The sequence below is a fragment of the Protopterus annectens genome, chromosome 6.part0 (genome assembly GCF_019279795.1).
Source record: "Protopterus annectens isolate FY-2018-M chromosome 6.part0, PAN1.0, whole genome shotgun sequence".
Classification (NCBI taxonomy): Eukaryota; Metazoa; Chordata; order Ceratodontiformes; family Protopteridae; genus Protopterus; species Protopterus annectens.
The window spans coordinates 1,438,419,295-1,438,437,862 of NC_056737.1; the positions used below are offsets into that span (position 1 = coordinate 1,438,419,295).

The 18,568-nt window shown below is 36.3% G+C and overlaps 1 protein-coding gene and 1 non-coding gene across 2 annotated transcripts in view; both read left to right on the plus strand.

The window, feature by feature from the left end:
- Positions 1-18,568, plus strand: part of THSD7B (thrombospondin type 1 domain containing 7B) — a 6,482,604-nt gene that overhangs the window by 2,149,500 nt on the left and 4,314,536 nt on the right. The window lies entirely within an intron of this gene.
- Positions 3,426-3,563, plus strand: LOC122805095. The gene has a single exon (XR_006365307.1). It is a non-coding gene; the product is annotated as a U4 spliceosomal RNA (small nuclear RNA).

An 18,568-nucleotide genomic window follows, 5' to 3' on the forward strand; every position in this document is an offset into this window, starting at 1 on the left:
CATATATTATTACCTGATTAATCAAATAAGTCCTTGACTGAAGCACTGGAAGAAAACATAGTCAATCTACATAGACAATACACACAGACATCTTTAGGAGTTGCAGTAATGTGGACCTAGCTGCACCATAATGAGTGAGCTGGGGTCAGCCGAGCACTCTCATCCTTTTCCCAATCCCTCAGACACTTGTGCCATTAATCAAATGCACATCATCTAAGCTGTAGTCAGATACTCATCTCTCTCTATGCCTAAAAGTCTTTCATTTGATTACGTGGATAATTAATTTATTATGAGTAAATAACTCAATATGGTCTCAATTTTAAATGTAAAATCAGTAAGTTAGAGTGTCAAACTATGTATTTATAATGTAGTGCTGACTTGTTAAAATATGATAAGATGCATATGATGTACTAATTGCCAAGGGTCTGGTATAGCTATTAGGTGCATGGAGCTTTTTAATGTTAAAGTTGACTACTATGTTTTAAGAACTAATGCAATGGAATAATTTTGGACTACTTTCTAAACTGAGAAAAGACATATGGTTTTTGTCAGTAAACAATTGCTGCTTTGTTATATTGCAGACATCTAGATTGACCAACAGCTTGTACTCTTTCAATGACACTAAAATTATGATACATTCAGTATTATGCCATGTAATATTTTTTGTATGCTGAAATGAATGGGACAGGTATTGTGTACCTCATCATATGGTCTTTAAAACCATTTATTTCTCACGCTGATCATCTGCTTAAAAATGTAAACTGCTGAATGGTGAAGGAGTGAATTTGTCTGACCCAAGGTACATGATCTTTTACCTTATTCCTTAATGCCTGAATGCTCCCTATGTATTTCAGCTGTTCTAACTTATTATTAATATTATTTTGCTTAACTATTCCATGATGAACAGCCTAACAATGACATTTGTGATTGAACTCAGGTATACAAAATTTTTGTCATGTTAATATTATTGATAGGGTTTATGCACATGGCTGTACATGCCATAAACATTTCACAGGCTATTGTGTATGTAGGGAAATAAATGCACGTACTTTGACAAATTGCAAATCATGTCAAACCCAGAGCTGTTGGACATGCTGCACTTAAAGAAATCCCAATCCCTCAGAGCTACACGCTCCAGGGATCTAAACCTTGTCATCACAATAAACAAAACATGCTGGAGGGATAGGTTCCTGACCCAGAGACTCCCCAGACTCTGGAATAGATTGCCCATACATGTCAAGCAGAGTGCCTCTTTGGACCTCTTCAAGAGGAACCTTGACGATTGGATGGGAGAAAGGAAATTCACCCCAGGGATCACGTCAGTCACCCTGCTAGACAGGGGTCCAGGAAAGTAAATAATGTGGGAAGAAATAGCCAGGGAATTGTTATGGCTAGGCTTGTATAGGCCGTAGGGCTGATAGCCTAGTACCAACCAACCTATGAACCTATGATTTTCCTCTGTTTTTGAGTGCATAGTGATTCCAGTGAAAAAGTCCCAGCCTCTGTGAATAATACATAGATGGCTGGCAAACCCTACATTAAACCTTTGCTCTAGGTGATTATTACTGTTGAAGTGACACCCCGACCCCATGTGCAAAAATGATACAAAGAGGTTATGGATGGATTTATATATATGTATATAAATTTGCATCTGTGAAGTTCAATGTACATGAAACCCTACAAAATGTTTCAGTAAAGTGATTAAGTTGTCAAGAAAGCCTTAGCTGGGGCAGAATAACTGCAACTGACATGCTTATTGGAAGGTCACATATGGATACGGTGACCACCCCTACAAAAAAAAAAAAGTGAATGATTTTCTAATTATCGACATAGGTCAGCGGTTCCCAAACGTTTTCTATTCTCAGCTCCCTTGTTGAATCCAGGTTTTCCCAAGGCACCCCTCCCATAAAATTCTAACTAGTCCTTACAGTCTGCAATTTCATATCTGTGTGATAGTGGGCACCCCATAGCTACTTGCACCCAGGGTTAATTAAACAACACACCGAGGGTGGCATAAAACCAAATGTGTTAACAGCCTCCAGCTCAAGTAGGTGAAAAAATAGGTGTCACTACCTGCACACATGCATCTGGGTAGCCAGGTAAAAAGAAAACCACTAATACACATTAAAACTACTACAAGATGACAGATTTCACATTACAGTTACCACCTATAGGTCCAGAGCAGACTTCATGCACCACAATGTTAGCCAAACAAAGTGATAAAAAGACATACATATGTACTATAGACTACACCCCAGTAAAGGTATTTAATATATTTACAGATATCTTGCTCCCAAAGGGGCACCGATTTTCTTTACCAGCATCCTACTCAGGTGTGTTACCTATTAATACGAACCTGAAGCAGAAAAAATATGTACGCACACGTCCTCATTTTCTTTACTTTTAGATCCAATTGTTTCACTCACATTTAATTGGGAAGAGCTGCAAAAACTAAAAAAGTGCTAGACACTGGCCACATCTTGCATTCTCCAGAAATTCTAGGTGATTTAAAGGAACAGTAGAAAATTCCCGAATGCTTTCAGAGCCTATACTTTCAGGATAACACTCATGTTCCTGCACTCGCAGTTGTATGTTATGTACAGCTTCTCCTTCACACTGTTCTTTCAATTTTATTCTTTATTTTATTTTTGGTTCCTGCTAGAATACTTGAAGTACATGGTACTGTTAATATAAACATAGTGCAGTTGTAGCTATTACACAAGTGAAGCCTTTTGGATTTCAGAAGTAGAGGCTTGTGTTTCGTGAAAGTTAAAGAGTGTTTAACTTAATAATTGTTTTCTGAATTCCCAGATATACTCTCAACAAATATGGAAATGGACAAAATCCAGCGCGCTTTTGAGGGTAGTCATTATTTATTTGCAGTGGTGGTGCTGCGGTAGCATTGTTGCCTCACAGTAAGACGCTGTCCGGTTCGATTCTCAGCTAAAGCGTCTTCTGCATGGAGACATGCGTGAATGGGTGTACCTTCGTTGAAGGTTGTGCATCAGGCCTGGCAAGCCGGTACATAAAAATCATCTACCAATCATTAGCGGACCAGAGTTCCGCTGTGGCGACCCCTAACTGGGAAAAGCCGAAAGACACATAATATGTTTGACTACTTTTAAATACCCTAAATAAATTGAATTGTCAACACAGATTAACAGAGAGAGAGAGAGAGCAAACACCTTAAAGACTAACAGATGCTCAAAAATTACATAAGGAAGGTTTCCGCTAAGTATAGGCTGTGTATGCATGAAATAGTTTTCCAGAGGCAGCCATGGAATTAAAACAGTGGCATTTCAAGAATGAGTGGGGCAAACATAACTGATTCTAACTGATTAGCAAGGAAATACATTGTATCCATTAGGGAGTAGGTGGGTCAAGCGATTTCTATATGTTCCTTATTATTTGTGCCTGCCCCATATTAGTTTGCGCAGCGGCAGTATCATAGCCAATGAGGTTTATCTGAGGCATGATTATTGCTAATTGAAAATTAATCCCATGTTAGTTTGATGTCCAGAGGTAGCCCCTTGGTGCAAAACACCTGTAAAATTTTCAAGAGAAGGAAAGCATAATATTAGCCTCACGACTATATAGTGAACAATGATTACGTTATTATACAAATCATTGCTATTGGAATTTTAAAAAGAAATAAATGCATGGGCATTAAATTGCAGGCTGAAAACTAGATGCCTAGTCTGATCTTTTTAGCCCTGGGATAGCCCTTTGGGTGTAAAGGGAAGCAACTTGGTGCTTTGGCCACTAGTAGGAGGAGTCCAAATGAAAAAGAGTTGTTAATGCATTCTCAATTTTCACCAAATTCGTTTTTGCTAGCTGATGTGAACTTGTTTGCTAGTTCATGCTAGTTCATCGTTCATTCCTATGCCTTGACCTTGACAGTGCCCAGTACATTTTTTAAAGAATTATTTTAGGGACACTGATTTTCAGTTTTGGAAGAAATACTGATAAATACAAAATTTAGACTCTCTGAGTATTAGAAAGGAGATTTTGGTATTTAAGTCAGAGCACACTTTCAGTGTAACTTGTATTTCTTCTCACATTTATAGCTTATAAAACAGTCAGCTTGTTAGTGATATAAAAGAGAAAAATGTATGTATTCACTATTTATTTACTTCTGCTGATCAGTTTAATTTTGATCCATTGTCAACAAATGCTGTTAGATTGTGCAAGCCCAATAATGTAGAGAGGTTGAGAGGTATGTGTAACTCAAGTGTAATCCATCACTTTTTCTCCCAAGACTGGCTGTTTTTGTTGGGATTAGGAGGGACATAGCTAATTTTGTTTTAAAACAAGAAACATCTTTATTAAATCATCATGTATTAACTTTTAATGTGACTGCAAAATAAACTGCGAACTAATAAGCTTAGTAACTAAGCTTATTAGTTTGTGGTTTATTTTGCGGCTAAGCTTTAGTTCGCGGCACCCCTGTGAGGAAGCGGCACATGCTTTGGGAACCCCTGAATAGGTGATTCTGTTTTCTTTCCTACAGAGTAACACTTAGTGGCTGTATATGACCCCCCCCCCCAACGAACACAAAGATGCTACTGGATGAAGCTAATTATCTATTCCTAAGAACTTGTTAGTTTCACTACTGGGGGGCTAAATCTGACATATACATTAAAGTGCTCACCAATTGCTTCTTGCAAAATACACCATGCTGATTTTCTATGCAAAGAAGGGGAGGGAGGCTTCAAACTTCACAGAAGAGTGAACCAGAACCCTAATCAAATATGTACAGCATCATTAGTTTAATTTCACCATCATCTGTGCTTTTATTTTTAAAAACATGGCTATCCAGTGTATAACCCCAGTACTGGGGTCTGCCTGAAAAGTGAAGGCTGAGCTCAGTAGATTTCATCTCATTAAAAAATAATAAATAAATGTTCCCATCATTTTTTTAACTGGTTTAGGACAATTGAGATTTATCTACAGAATAAAGCTGAAATAGCTTATTTGGCAAGTAATTTGATTCAGTTGTTTATTTCATCCGTTTGTCTTCTAAAGCTGAAAGAGCTGTCAGTTTCACTAAGAGCTGTCACTACACTTTTTGGAGAGTTGTGGTACAACCCCAATACCTGATGGCAGATCAAATATGGGCTGGCATTATATATAAGGCAATATATTGGCTGTCTGATTCATTATAGTGCCTCTGATTTCATTTATGGCCTTTGCAGCTTAGCGGACTTTCCTTACCTTTCAGGGGGCAGCTTAGCAGTCTTTCCTTTCTGTGGTAAGTTACACTCTACTGCATTTAATTGGATAAAGCAAGTGTATAAAGTAGATGTATTTGTCATTCAGTACTGTTGACCATGTAGTATAGTTTGCAAAGGTATTTCATTCTCTCCAGATACAGTGGTCTGTATGTGGAGGTAGTTCCCCATTATAATAGTTTTGTGAATGTCATGATTTCAACTCAATGGGATGAAACAACTTTTTTAGAAGTAAGCTTCGACAAGCCCAAACACAAGATGTCCACGCTCTTTATCTGTATAGCCTTATGGATATAGTGTTGCATTCATCTGGAGAATGAACAATGCAATCAAAATGACCAATAAAACTATTTATTCTCTTTCTATATATATTCTTTGAAATTTGCTGCTGCTAATGTTCTAACAATTTTCTATAAATATTAAAGCATTAACTGTTAATAATCACCAATAAGGTTGTTTCACTATCATTGTGATTTGAATAGAAATGCATTTCCCATTTTTAAAGTAAATAATGGACCTAGAATTGAGTTATTAAGTTTTCTGTCAGAATTCATTCAAATTTAATATGAGAACTTCCCAGTAAAGACAACTTCTCTAAGGCAGAGTTTCAAAGGAATAAAAAATCAATAGACCTTTCATTATGGAATGTAGCAGACAAGTGCTATAAGAATTATTCTATTCTGAATCATTTTATTGAGTTGTGACTCATGCAAGATTAGAGTATTTAAAAAAAGAGAGATTATGCATTACATTATCACAGCTGCCTAGACAGATGGATTGTACTTGTGTGCGCTTTACTGAGGCTAGTCTATTACTTTTCCTTCAGTAGAACTATATACAAATCATACATCAGTTTGCTGAACAAATTACATGGTGAGTCAAACATATCATTAACTTAGTTTATCTAAGCCCCAGAGTCCCAGAATCTGTGTCAAGATCAAGTAACACAGCTTCCTGACTTTTCTGAAATAATGTTTATTACAAATCATTATGATGGCATATACCAATCACATATATATTTTTTTAAATAGTAAGTATTAGAGATTGATATTATGATGTTCACAAACCACATATTTTTCTGTGTCTCAGATCCATACACAAATATCCTCCAGTGCAAAAATCAAGAATTGTTAGTTCAGATAATGCCACCAATTTTGAGTCATTAACACTTTCTCTCATGATATTACAGAGTTACAGAACACATTTACAACTATAAATATGTTATCAGCATGTCAAAACCAAGCACAGATTTACTTGTATACATTTCGGTTTGTTTTGCTTCATTTCTTAACAAACAAGAATGATCTCATTTTCAAACTGCCGTGCCCCACAAGTATCTAAATATTCCTGGGCAGAATATCATCTTTTCCAATATCTTGACTAAATTATCCTTTCCTGTATGAATATGTATACCCATAAATTCTTTTTTATATATTTATTTGTTCAGCAGGTAAATAAACTTATTATGGCCTTGTCACTTATTCATGTGCAAGATATTAAAAGTTGTAACTATTGGCCAAAAAACATCAAAGTGTATTAATAACGCCTGGTCATGTTCCATCATGATTTTTGTATTTTGCCTGTTTGATGTTTCTGGTTTGTATTTAGTGTAATGGGTTATCAGAAACTGATCGTCAAGAAGAAATTTTCTTTTTGGGATTTACGTTTTTAAACTGCAGGTACAATTTGACTGTAGTTTTCAGCAACATTAAATTGGAGATGGGGGGCAGGGAATATTTCTCTTCCTGCAGTGCTAACCCATGCTTCATAGCTGTATGATCATGAAATCCATATACAGTGGATATAAAAAAATTATACACCCCTGTTAAAATGCCAGGCTTTTGTGATGTAAAAAAATTAGACCACAATAAATCATTTCAAAACATTTCCCACCTTTAATGTGACCTATAACCTGTACAATTCAGTTGAACAGCAAACAAATCTGTTGAAACATACAATATGCTAGTCGCATAAGTGTGCACACTCTTAAACTAATACTTTGTTGATGCACTTTTTGATTTAATTATAACATTCGGTTTTCTTGGGTACACACCTGCCATCAAAGAGACTCTTATTAACCCCAAATAAAGTTCAGCTGTCCTAGAAGGATTGTCCTGACATTTACTCATTTGCCTGCTACAGCAAAAGTCATGGTTCACAGACAGCTTACAAAGCATCAAAGGGAACTAATTGTTGACTGGTATCTGTCAGGAGAAAGGTACAAAAAACTTTCCACAGCGTTGGATATACCATGAAACACAGTGAAGATGGTCATCAAAAAGTGGAGAAAATATGGGACAACAGTGACATTGCAAATAACTGGATGTCCCTCCAAAATTGAGGAAAAGACAAGACAAAAACTGGTCAGGGAGGCTGCTAAGAGACCTACAGCAACACTGAAGGAGCTGCAGGAATTTCTGGAAAATACTGGTTGAGTACTGCATGCGACAACAATCTCCAATATTCTGCATATGTCTGGGCTATGGGGTAGGGATGCAAGATGGAAACCTTTTCTTACACAGAAAAACACCGAGGTCTGGCTAACATTTGCAAGACAATACATCAAGTCTCCCGAAAGCATGTGGGAAAATAGGTTATGGTCTGATGAGACCAAGGTTGAACTTTTTGTCCACAGTTCCAAAAGGAACGTTTGGCACAAAAACAACATTTTGCATCACCTAAAGAACACATCCACATGGTGGTGGCAGTATTGTGCTTTGAGGTTGCTTTTCTTCAGCTGGAACTGGGGTTTTAGTCAAGGTGGAGGGAATTATGAACAGCTCCAAATGCCAGTCACTTTTGGCCCAAAACATTCAGGCGTCTGCTAGAAAGCTGAAGAGGAACTGAACCTTTCAGCATGACAATGACCCCAAGCGTGCATCCAAATCAACAAAAGAATGGCTTCACCAGAAGAAAATTGAAGTTTTGGAATGGCCCAGCCAGAGCCCAGACATAAATACAATTGAAAATCTGTGGGGTGACCTGAAGAGGGCTCTGGACAAGAGATGCTCTCGCAATCTGCCAGATTTGGAGCACTTTTGCAAGGAAGAGTGGGCAAATATTGCCAAGTCAAGATGTGCCATGCTGATAGACTCCTACCCAAGAAGACTGAATGCTATAATTAAATCAAAAGGTGCTTCAACAAAGTATTAGTTTAAGGGTGTGCACACTTATGTAACCAGCTTATTGTACATTTTTTATTTTTCATATTTTTCCCCTAACAGATTTGTTTGCTTTTCAATTGCATTGTACAGGCTGTAGGTCACATTAAAGGAGGGAAAAGTTTAAAAATGATTTATTGTGTTCTCATTTTTTATATCACAAAAAAACTGGCATTTTAACAGGGGTGTGTAAACTTTTTATATCCACTGTATTTAAGGATGGTAATACGGGGATAAAATCCCAATACATGTTTATACAAAAATGTCAATATCAGTCTTATATTGATTTTCCTTTATTAATGCTGGACAAACTGTTAACACCCTTGAAGCTGTATCATGCAACCAAGGTTATCACAGCTGATAATTCAGAGCTGTAAAATAAACCAGGGGTAAGAGTAGTTGATCAGTAGCAAGGAAGTACAAATAACTTAAGTATGTCATTTTATTTGTCACTGTAGCTTAATTACTAGTAAATGAAGTTCTTTCTTAATACAGGTAATAAACAGTTACATCATACCTAAGAGTGAAAAAAGCAAAATATGAACATAATTACTATATTTAAAATCTTCTCAGCCTATCCTGCACTGATCGCTAAAGATAACAGTGTACAACAGATTTATGCTAAAATTTGAAATTTCAAACGAGTCACATAACATTAAGACGCAAAGAGCTAGTATAGTGAGAATATGAAAAATTCAAGGTTGCAGTACTTCGGAGTATCCACCCACTGACAGCTAATTTGATCTCAGAGGTAGACTATATAAGTAGCAGGTGAATGGCTGTCCCAAGTTTGAGGATATGCAAGGGGGATAAAATATAACTGAATGGATGTACTGCAGCTTCTCAGGTTCATTGTATTTCTTTTACAGTTGCATTTTATTTCCGTGGGATATAGGCCTCAAACCTATATTCCTCTAACTTCTGATAGAAAACTCCAACCAAGCTAGAACTTCCAATGAGTGACCTCCCAAACCTCCTATAACAGAGGCACATGGGATATATGCAAATGACCCTTATTAACATCAGGTGTTTCAGCTATATAACGATTCTGATTGCCCATGACTTTTACATTTGAAGTCGCTTTAATGGACAATTTCAGGCCAATAAAGCCAAACCCCACTAGCTATGGATATGCATAGTTCGGCCTTGTTATGACCTCGTCAGCATAGCACAAGCAGAGTGTTTGACGAAGCATAAGAAACACGGGGTATTTGCATATATCCCATGTGCCTCTGTTACAGGAGGTTTGGGAGGTCACTCATTGGAAGTTCTAGCTTGGCTGGAGTTTTCATTTAGTTTTTACTGATTGGTTTTTCAGTGTCATCTTCTCACTCTTTGTTTTAATTTGTTAATTGGGATATTTTTAGCATAAGAAACACGGGGTTGTTATACCCAGCTGATGTCCATTATCATTAGGGTGACTGCAAAATATCCCAACTACACCATACTAGAAGCAGTGAATATAGTAAGAGAGGTAAAACAATTGTAACTGGGATTTTTAGAAAAGGGTAGGGGGAAATTACATAGGAAAAAAATGGGAATTGTGGGAACAACACATACAGGGAAGGAATGAGGTTTAAAAGAAGGCTATGTGATGTTTGACAATGATTGGGTAGATTATAATTTATTTATTTATTTAACATTTGTTAACCGGGAAAGTCCGACTTGGAATGAAGCCAATTTTCAGCGGAGGCCCAGGAAGAAACACTCCAGATGCATGTCTTTGAACATGGGAGGAAAGCGGAGCACACAGAGGAAACCCACACAAATGCAGGAAGGACATGAAGACTCCACAAAGCAGGCACCCCAGCTAGGAATTGACCTGAAGAACCTCTTGCTGTGAGGTGACAATGCTACCACTGCACCACTGCGTCATCCAGTATAGTGATGTATAAAGTTTGCAAGTAAAATTATGTCAATATGGTTTGTGATGTATAATGCTCGCAACTAAGATTGTCAATATGGTTTGTTTTCATTTATATAAATGTAAAAAAATGAAAACTCCAGCAAGGCCAGAACTTCCACTGAGTGACCTCCCAAACCTCTTGCATCAGAGGCACATTACATGCAAATGACCCTTATGAACATCAGGTGTTTCAGCTAATTGGCAATTCTGAATACCCATGACTTGTTTCGTCATTTTAATGGACAATTTCAGGCCAATAAATCCAAATCCCACTAGCTGTGTATATGCATATTTTGGCCTTGTTATGACTTCGTCAGCACAGCACAAGCAAACACTCTGGGGGGATAGTTACAGTGACAGATCCATGTCTTGTTTAGATAGTTTTTAATCGCAGTTTTGAATTTTAGTGGATGATATTTCTGATATCTAAAGGAAGGGTATTCCAGAACTGATGAGTAACTGTACAGATTTTGCCCCGTTTTTGTTTTAGGCTTGTAGATTTGGAGAAGGCTTTGTTCAGAGCTTCTTAAGGACCTAGGAGGGGAGTAAACCTCCTATGAACCTATGAACATGTAGGGGTCCAGTGAATGTTTTGTCATTATGCCTGCTTTATGCTTTATCCAAGAAGATCCTAACACATCACTTACAAAAGGTACAGGTAGCTTGATAAATATCTGCCTTTATTAACTCTCTATCTTCCCATATCCTATGAGGCATCTTAAAATGTTGCATATTATTTTATACCCTATACAAGTTTTTAAAATGTTACATATTCTCAAATCCATGCCCTTATCTAGGCACTTCTTAATTGCAAGTTTGCTTTGCATTATAATATATGTTTAGAGCACTTCCCTCATTTGGATCTGACTAAAAGCAGGCACTACTTGGTCTGATAACATTCTTCAAAGAGCTCTTAAGTGAGGTAATTCCCTGCAAATGCTTACAAATTTTGGTTAAAGATAAATTAATTAGTTATTTCATAGATTTATTGCTTTGCTCTTGAAATCTGCTGATGTAATTCCAACACAAAAATAAAGAAACAGCAAACTTAAAGATGATTTATCCATCTTTCTTCTTTTTCCTTCCATTTTCAGTATGGGCAACACATAGCTAGATGACCAAGTATGAACACATTTGTATTTCTCATGCTGCACAGCAGCTAACCTTTCTTTTAACATTATGAACTTTTATTTTCAAAATCAATATCTCTCTTGTGCTTTACATATTAACGAATCCCCTTTTCCTGACAGAGGATTTAATCTTTTAGAATTAAAACCGTTTCTTGCTTTACTCAGCAATGAACCTTCTTTTTCCCTGACAGAGGGTTTAAACTTTTAAAATAGCACCTCTTTCATGCCTTACACGGCAATTAACTGTCTTTTTATGTGAAAATTTCACTTTTAGACTCAGCACCTTATACCAGCTTTAGTTTCACAAAGTGCCAGCAATACATCGATAGATATGTTATCACACACTGCATTTGGTTCGCTAGTCTTTTACTATAACATTAACAATGAATTGACTCTTGCAGTCCACCCTTTAGCAAACATTTGATCTTTCAGAAGCAATATAGTTCTCTTCAGTAAGCAATAACAGACAGTGATTTAAATTTGCTTTAATACACAACCGTTCATAAAAGCAAAACATGTATCCTTCCTGTGTGCAGTGTTCTTTTTCATTTTTGCCACACACCATACTCTGAATTTGTGTGAGTAGCTTGTAAAAGTTCACTCTACATACTAATATATTATTGTAATACTATCAGCTTTACACTCACCATTCCCTTTTTCTCTGCAAAGGATTCCACTCGAGTTCCTTATTTCCTTCACAGGATTCATTCACAACGTACAAAGTCCCCCCAAGACTCTTTTCATTCACAGTGAATATTTTTTTAAATAATATGCTGTTTCTTTCATATCACTTTCCCAAAAAACCTAACAGTAGTTTTCATTCCGATAGCGTTTGCTATGCTATACTTAACTTTTTTAAGCTTGGTTTAATAAGCATTTGTACTTCTCTTTCAGAGTCTACATTTTGCTACCATCCCTGTTTTTGCCTCTAAGTGTGACAAAAAAAGAGCTCTATCACTTTACTTAGCATTCAATTAAGAGGTCGCTTAGCAATGCACTTGCATTTTTCCATTGTTAGCCCACTGGTTTGCCAGCAGGTGAAAAATATCATCTCTTCATGAAGTGTGAAGTATCTCATAGAAGTATATATTTGTATAGGTAGAAAAATCAACTCACAATGGGTCTGCATTTGCATGCAGTGATGCAAGTATCAAATATAGTATTGTTTGGCAGACTAAGCATTGTCCATGTTATCGCTGGACAGTGTGCTTTATATTTCAAGTCAATTTATTTATAGCGAGTTACCCATCTGAAATGGAAGGCAAGAAAATCCATGAGGGAGATACAAAGAGACATGTCTAAGTTCTCTGCGTGTTTCACAAAAGCAAGACCCTGAAACTGAGTGGAATTCTCCCTTCTCCATAAAGGATGCCTTGGTACAAAGGAAAGATCATGAACTTCAACAACTGGACAAATAATTGATGTCCTTCCAGGGAAGTTCTATATGTGTCAACATGGAGCAAGATGCTCAACAGTCCTACTCTCTTTACAGCAGATGATCTGTAGCTTGTGTTCAAAGGCTTCCGCATACCAGCTGAAGCTCTTGCTGCCCCCATAGTGCCTTTTTAGGCATAACATTCCAGTAAAGGAATATGTCAGTATCAAAACAGGATCAAGGTGGCTCTACTCATTGTCAGAAGTCTGTACAATAAGCTGCAGTCTTGAAGCACTCATTCACTTGGAAGGCATTCATATACATGTAGTCACTGAAATAGTTTAAATACCCAGAATGCACTTCTACCATACAAGGGTTTACTCCTACCACATCAACAGACCCAGTGGCAACTGCTGTGTGTCCATATTTGTGAGAGACCATATCACTTCTAGACAGATTCTCAGAAACCAAAAAAATGGAACATAGATTCTTAATCACTAAAGCAAAATCTTTTTGTCATCTGTTACAAGACACCATCAATGATCTTGGAATACCAAGCTGTGTTCCTAAAAGTCATAGATGAATTCCCCATAAACAAGAATGCCATCATACCAGGGACTATAACTACCTGTTAATTAACTGGAGTTACTACACTTCCAAAGTAAGATATATGCAAACGTTTTTATATCTAATAAATAAAAACTCAAAGGACCAGATTGTTGCTAGCCCAGCATGAGGACAAAATATTCTTGACACGATACTTGCAAATGTAGCATCATCACTGGGTAGTGCAGCGGTGCAGCAGTTAGTGTTGTCACCTCTTAGCAAGAGGTTCTCAAGTTTGATTCTCAGCTGAAGTACCTTCTTTGTGGAGTCTGCATGTTCTCCTTGCATTTGCAAAAGTTTCCTCCCAAATTCCAAAAGACATTTGTCGTTTTTCCTCGGGCCTCTGCTGAAAATGTGCTCTCATGCATAGCTCCAGTAGTAATCACTCCCTCACTATGTCAGACCATAAGCTGGTAAACTTTACTCTAATAATAAATAACCACCCTGAAACTACTATATCAGAATTCAAACACTTTAAGTGCACAAGTGATGAAACGGGTATAAATCTCTTGATGAAGTCTTGAAATTCACTTATAACAACATCGACCCAGACACTGCCTTAGATGTGCAAAGGAGATATATATCAATATAACCTAATCTATAGGATTAGCAGTGCCATCTAAATACAACCACAATGAGAAATTTAAAAGCAAAACTCCTTTATATTCCACCTACATCAATAAAATCTACAATAAAAGGGGGCTGTATTCCTATGTGTCTTGAAACGCCAACGTGGTCTTCACAAACATGCCGAGCAAGGTGTAATAAAAATATAAAAAGCTTTAATTCCATAAAACATGAATACAAGTTAAGCGCTTTCACTCGCCAAATGCGAGCTTCATCAGAACTGTTTAAAAAACTAATTGATGTGACTTATATAACCTTTTTGGCGCCAAAATGCTACTAACATAAACATTTATTAAAACTACATGCACATGATAATAATAATTATATACATTAAAATAAATGCTTAAAATCACCATATTCATATCATCAGATGCATCGAATAATCATCTGCTACTATATAAATATACTGATTGAAATTTTTTACATTAAAATTTGCAATGTTTGCAGTACATTTAAATTTATCTACGGAAATAGTAATGCTGGCTTAATTGTGACAAAATCATTTAAGCCAGGTGTAGTCGAGGCATCTGTATATAATTGCCACCATATTTCCCTATAGGACAACAATCCTTTCAAATCCCCCCTCTAGGTTCAACTACCAAACTATCTAAGATAGCAAATTTAAATGTATGGGTATAGCCATATTGTTTAATATGCTTATATAGGGCATTCTTCTCATCTCTCGTTTTAATACTATATTGATGTGCATATATACGTTTATTCAATTTTCTTTCCATAGATTCTACATAGGTAAGACGGAAAGAAAATTGAATAAACGTATATATGCACATCAATATAGTATTAAAACAAGAGATGAGACGAATGCCCTATATAAGCATATAAGCATATTAAACAATATGGCTATACCCATACATTTAAATTTGCTATCTTAGATAGTTTGGTAGTTGAACCTAGAGGGGAGGATTTGAAAGGATTGTTGTCCTATAAGGAAATATGGTGGCAATTATATACAGATGCCTCGACTACACCTGGCTTAAATGATTTTGTCACTATTAAGCCAGCATTACTATTTCCGTAGATAAATTTAAATGTACTGTAAACATTGCAAACAATGTAAATTTTAATGTAAAAAATTTCAATCAGTATATTTATATAGTAGCAGATGATTATTCGATGCATCTGATGATATGAATATGGTGATTTTACGCATTTATTTTAATGTATATAATTATTATTATCATCTGCATGTAGCTTTAATACATTTTTATGTTAGTAGCATTTTGGCGCCAAAAAGGTTATATAAGTCACATCAATTCGTTTTTTAAACAGTTCTGATGAAGCTCACATTTGGCAAGTGAAAGCGCTTAACTTGTATTCATGTTTTATGGAATTAAAGTTTTTATATTTTTATTACACCTTGCTCGGCGTGTTTGTGAAGACCACGTTGGCGTTTCAAGACACACAGGAATACAGCGTTCTTGTGTTGGTTGGGTTGGTTATTTTCGAACGCTGAGTCCTTTGATTTGGTACAATAAAAGGGGGAAAATCATTAGAGTGTACAACAAATCTAAAGATTCCCAAGTCAAGGAAAATATTAGGAAATTGACTATTTTTTATTTTTTTTTTAAAAGGCAATTAGATCTTCTAAAGAAGCTCTGGTTTGCATATGCAAAACTGATTCTACCTGAGCCTGGGTCCAGGATCATTCCCAAAATTATGACATACAACACTGGTTATGCCATGCAATACAGGTGGCTTTACGACCCTGGAAACTAAAGGCCTGTCAGCTAGAGGAGTCTCATTTATAAAACCATGAAACACATTGAAAAAAACTTGATTAATGCAGACATTACAATTATTATAAGCTAAATACACAGGACTTTTTTTTTTTTTTTTTGAAAAAGTTATATCCTGTCTAATGAACCTTGTAAACTTCTTTGAAAAGGTAACACGTGCTACCTGCAGTAGTCACACTTTACTTAATTCAGAGGAGGCATTTGACACCATCATCATGTTGCATAGTTAATAAATTAAAAATAGATCCATAGATGGTAAATGGGTTCCTAATTGGTTAAAAAACAGAATCTGCATGGTTTGGGAAGCAGAGGCAGCATCAGATATCATGAAGATGACCAAAGGTTTCCTGCAGTACTTATTGCCCTGACCAGCAGACTAAAAGCCAGGACCTACGGCTAGCAAAGTCATTATCAAATCAATCTCTATCACAGAAGCCCTCCTGCAGGATCTCACACATATAAATGCCTGCTGTATAGAAAATGGGCTTAAATTAAATGTTAAAAAATGCAACATTTTTGTGTGTGGCAGACGAGCCATCCATCGATTTTCAAAAGGAAAGTGTTGTTAGAGACCTAAGCACTTAGGTTGATAACTTCTTCTCCTTTGATCACCTCATAACAATGTTTGTTAAGAAATATTTCTACTCTGTGCAGCTGATCTCCAGGGCATTATCATCCAGATCTATTAATGTTCTCAGCCCTTACAGGTAGAGCTGATCATACCAATTATAGAATACAGTGCCCCTTTGAGATGTACCTCACCAGACATATCAAATAATTTGAAAGATCTCAGAATTTCCTAAGAAGGAGAATTGCAGGTTTAGAATCCGTAAGCTACCAGGAAAAATTAGGAGGACTGCCCCTCTTTTTTGTGTCCTATAGGTTCCTGAGAGGAGATCTATGCTTTACCTTCAAAGCAATGAGGGGCCCAATGGTTCAGGATTTTTGTAACATCACATGTCAAACTGACCCAAAAAATGCACAACAAAAGATTTAAACCTGCTTCAAGTGGATAAAAAAAAGTTGAGGAGAGAGAGAGATTCATTGGTCAGTGTCTCCGTCACCACTGGAATAGACTCCCTCTGTAGATAAAGCAGTGCAATATGCTATCTTCTTTCAAGCAGAACTTGGATAATTGAATGTGAATTTATAAACTCACCCATGCTTGGCTGACATAGACCTCCTTGAGAGGGAAGGTACAGTCAGGTGAAAACCTGCAAATTGTAATGCTTTTAAAACTAAGTAACCTTGAACCTTCTATCATTCTTATGATTCCTAAGAATAATTGTTCTATTAAGCTATGTCACGTCAGAGACTCTTGAAATGAAATAATGAACACATCCTGAGGTAAAATCTTTGATAGCTGGTTTAACTCCCTACTGGTTCCAGCCTGTGTCTCTCCAACACTTCCCGTCTACAAGAGACACCCACATCTTACTCTCAGTTACTGAACTTCCCTTTTATAAGATGGGAGGTATGGCCCCAGAATAGGTGAGAATCCTTCTCCCAGACTGCACGCCCACATCAGTTGTGTGTGTGTGGTGTGTAGGGGGATTACATGGCTAGGCTCATAAATGGCTAGTATATACCTATGAAACTATAAACAACAGCTAAATCTATATCTATATTAGTAGCAAATATATATAAATATATATTTTTAGTATGCATCTCTCTCTCTATATATATATATATATATATATATATATATATATATATATATATATGTGTGTGTGTGTGTGTGTGTGTGTGTGTGTGTGTATGTGTGTATATATATATATATATATATATATATATATATATATATATATATATATATATATATACACACACACACACACACACATACACAGAGTATTTATGTATATGTAGATCTACATAAAGATATGCTTTAAGTTTTATAGCTATATTTATATATGTCTATTTATATATGTCTATTTATATATATATATATATATATATATATATATAAAATGTATGTGTGTGTATTCATAGTGCAACCATTTTTTTATTATTAACCTCTCTTTTAATATTACCTATAATGTACTACCACTGATACAACTTACAGATGTGATTTTTTTTATTTTCATAAATAGAAACAATGGATTAAAAAAAGGTTGCTAACCCAGTAGGACCTTCAGGTGCACAGCCCCCCTTCAGTGGTGGCACATGGCAAAGTACATCTGATTAAGTGGCTTGCTCAGACTCACACAACAGTTTGATGAACCCAAGGACTACTGCAGAGCATAGTTCTAGCAACATATAGCCTTTAATCTGCACAAAATTGCCAGACTATAATATTTGACAAATTTGTTTGTGTTTTATGTACTGCATGTTTTATGGCTGTAATATTAAACCAGGTAGTATCCTGGTTGCATTTATGACTTTAGTTCAGAGTATGTTTGTATGCAATTTGGATTCGTAGACAAGGGCATTTCCTTTTTTCATAACCGGAAATGTATTAGTATCACATGCTCACATTTATTTAATAGACATTTTCTAAACCTTTTGTATAAAGTGACATTATAGAGACAACAGTATAAATGCTTTATACTCCATGATCTCTAGGGGATATTTGGTGGGATACATAAACATTACTGTTGTTGCAAAGTTAATTTTTGAAGTTGTTGCAGTGTGACCAACTTCTCACTTAATCAGGCATGTATTAGACACTGCATGGTGCTGGCAGATGGAGCAAAAGGATGCCGAATTAAATCGAAGCATAATGCCAGCACAAGAAAAGCAGGCTGCTCTATACCTGGGGTACTGCTGCAGCAG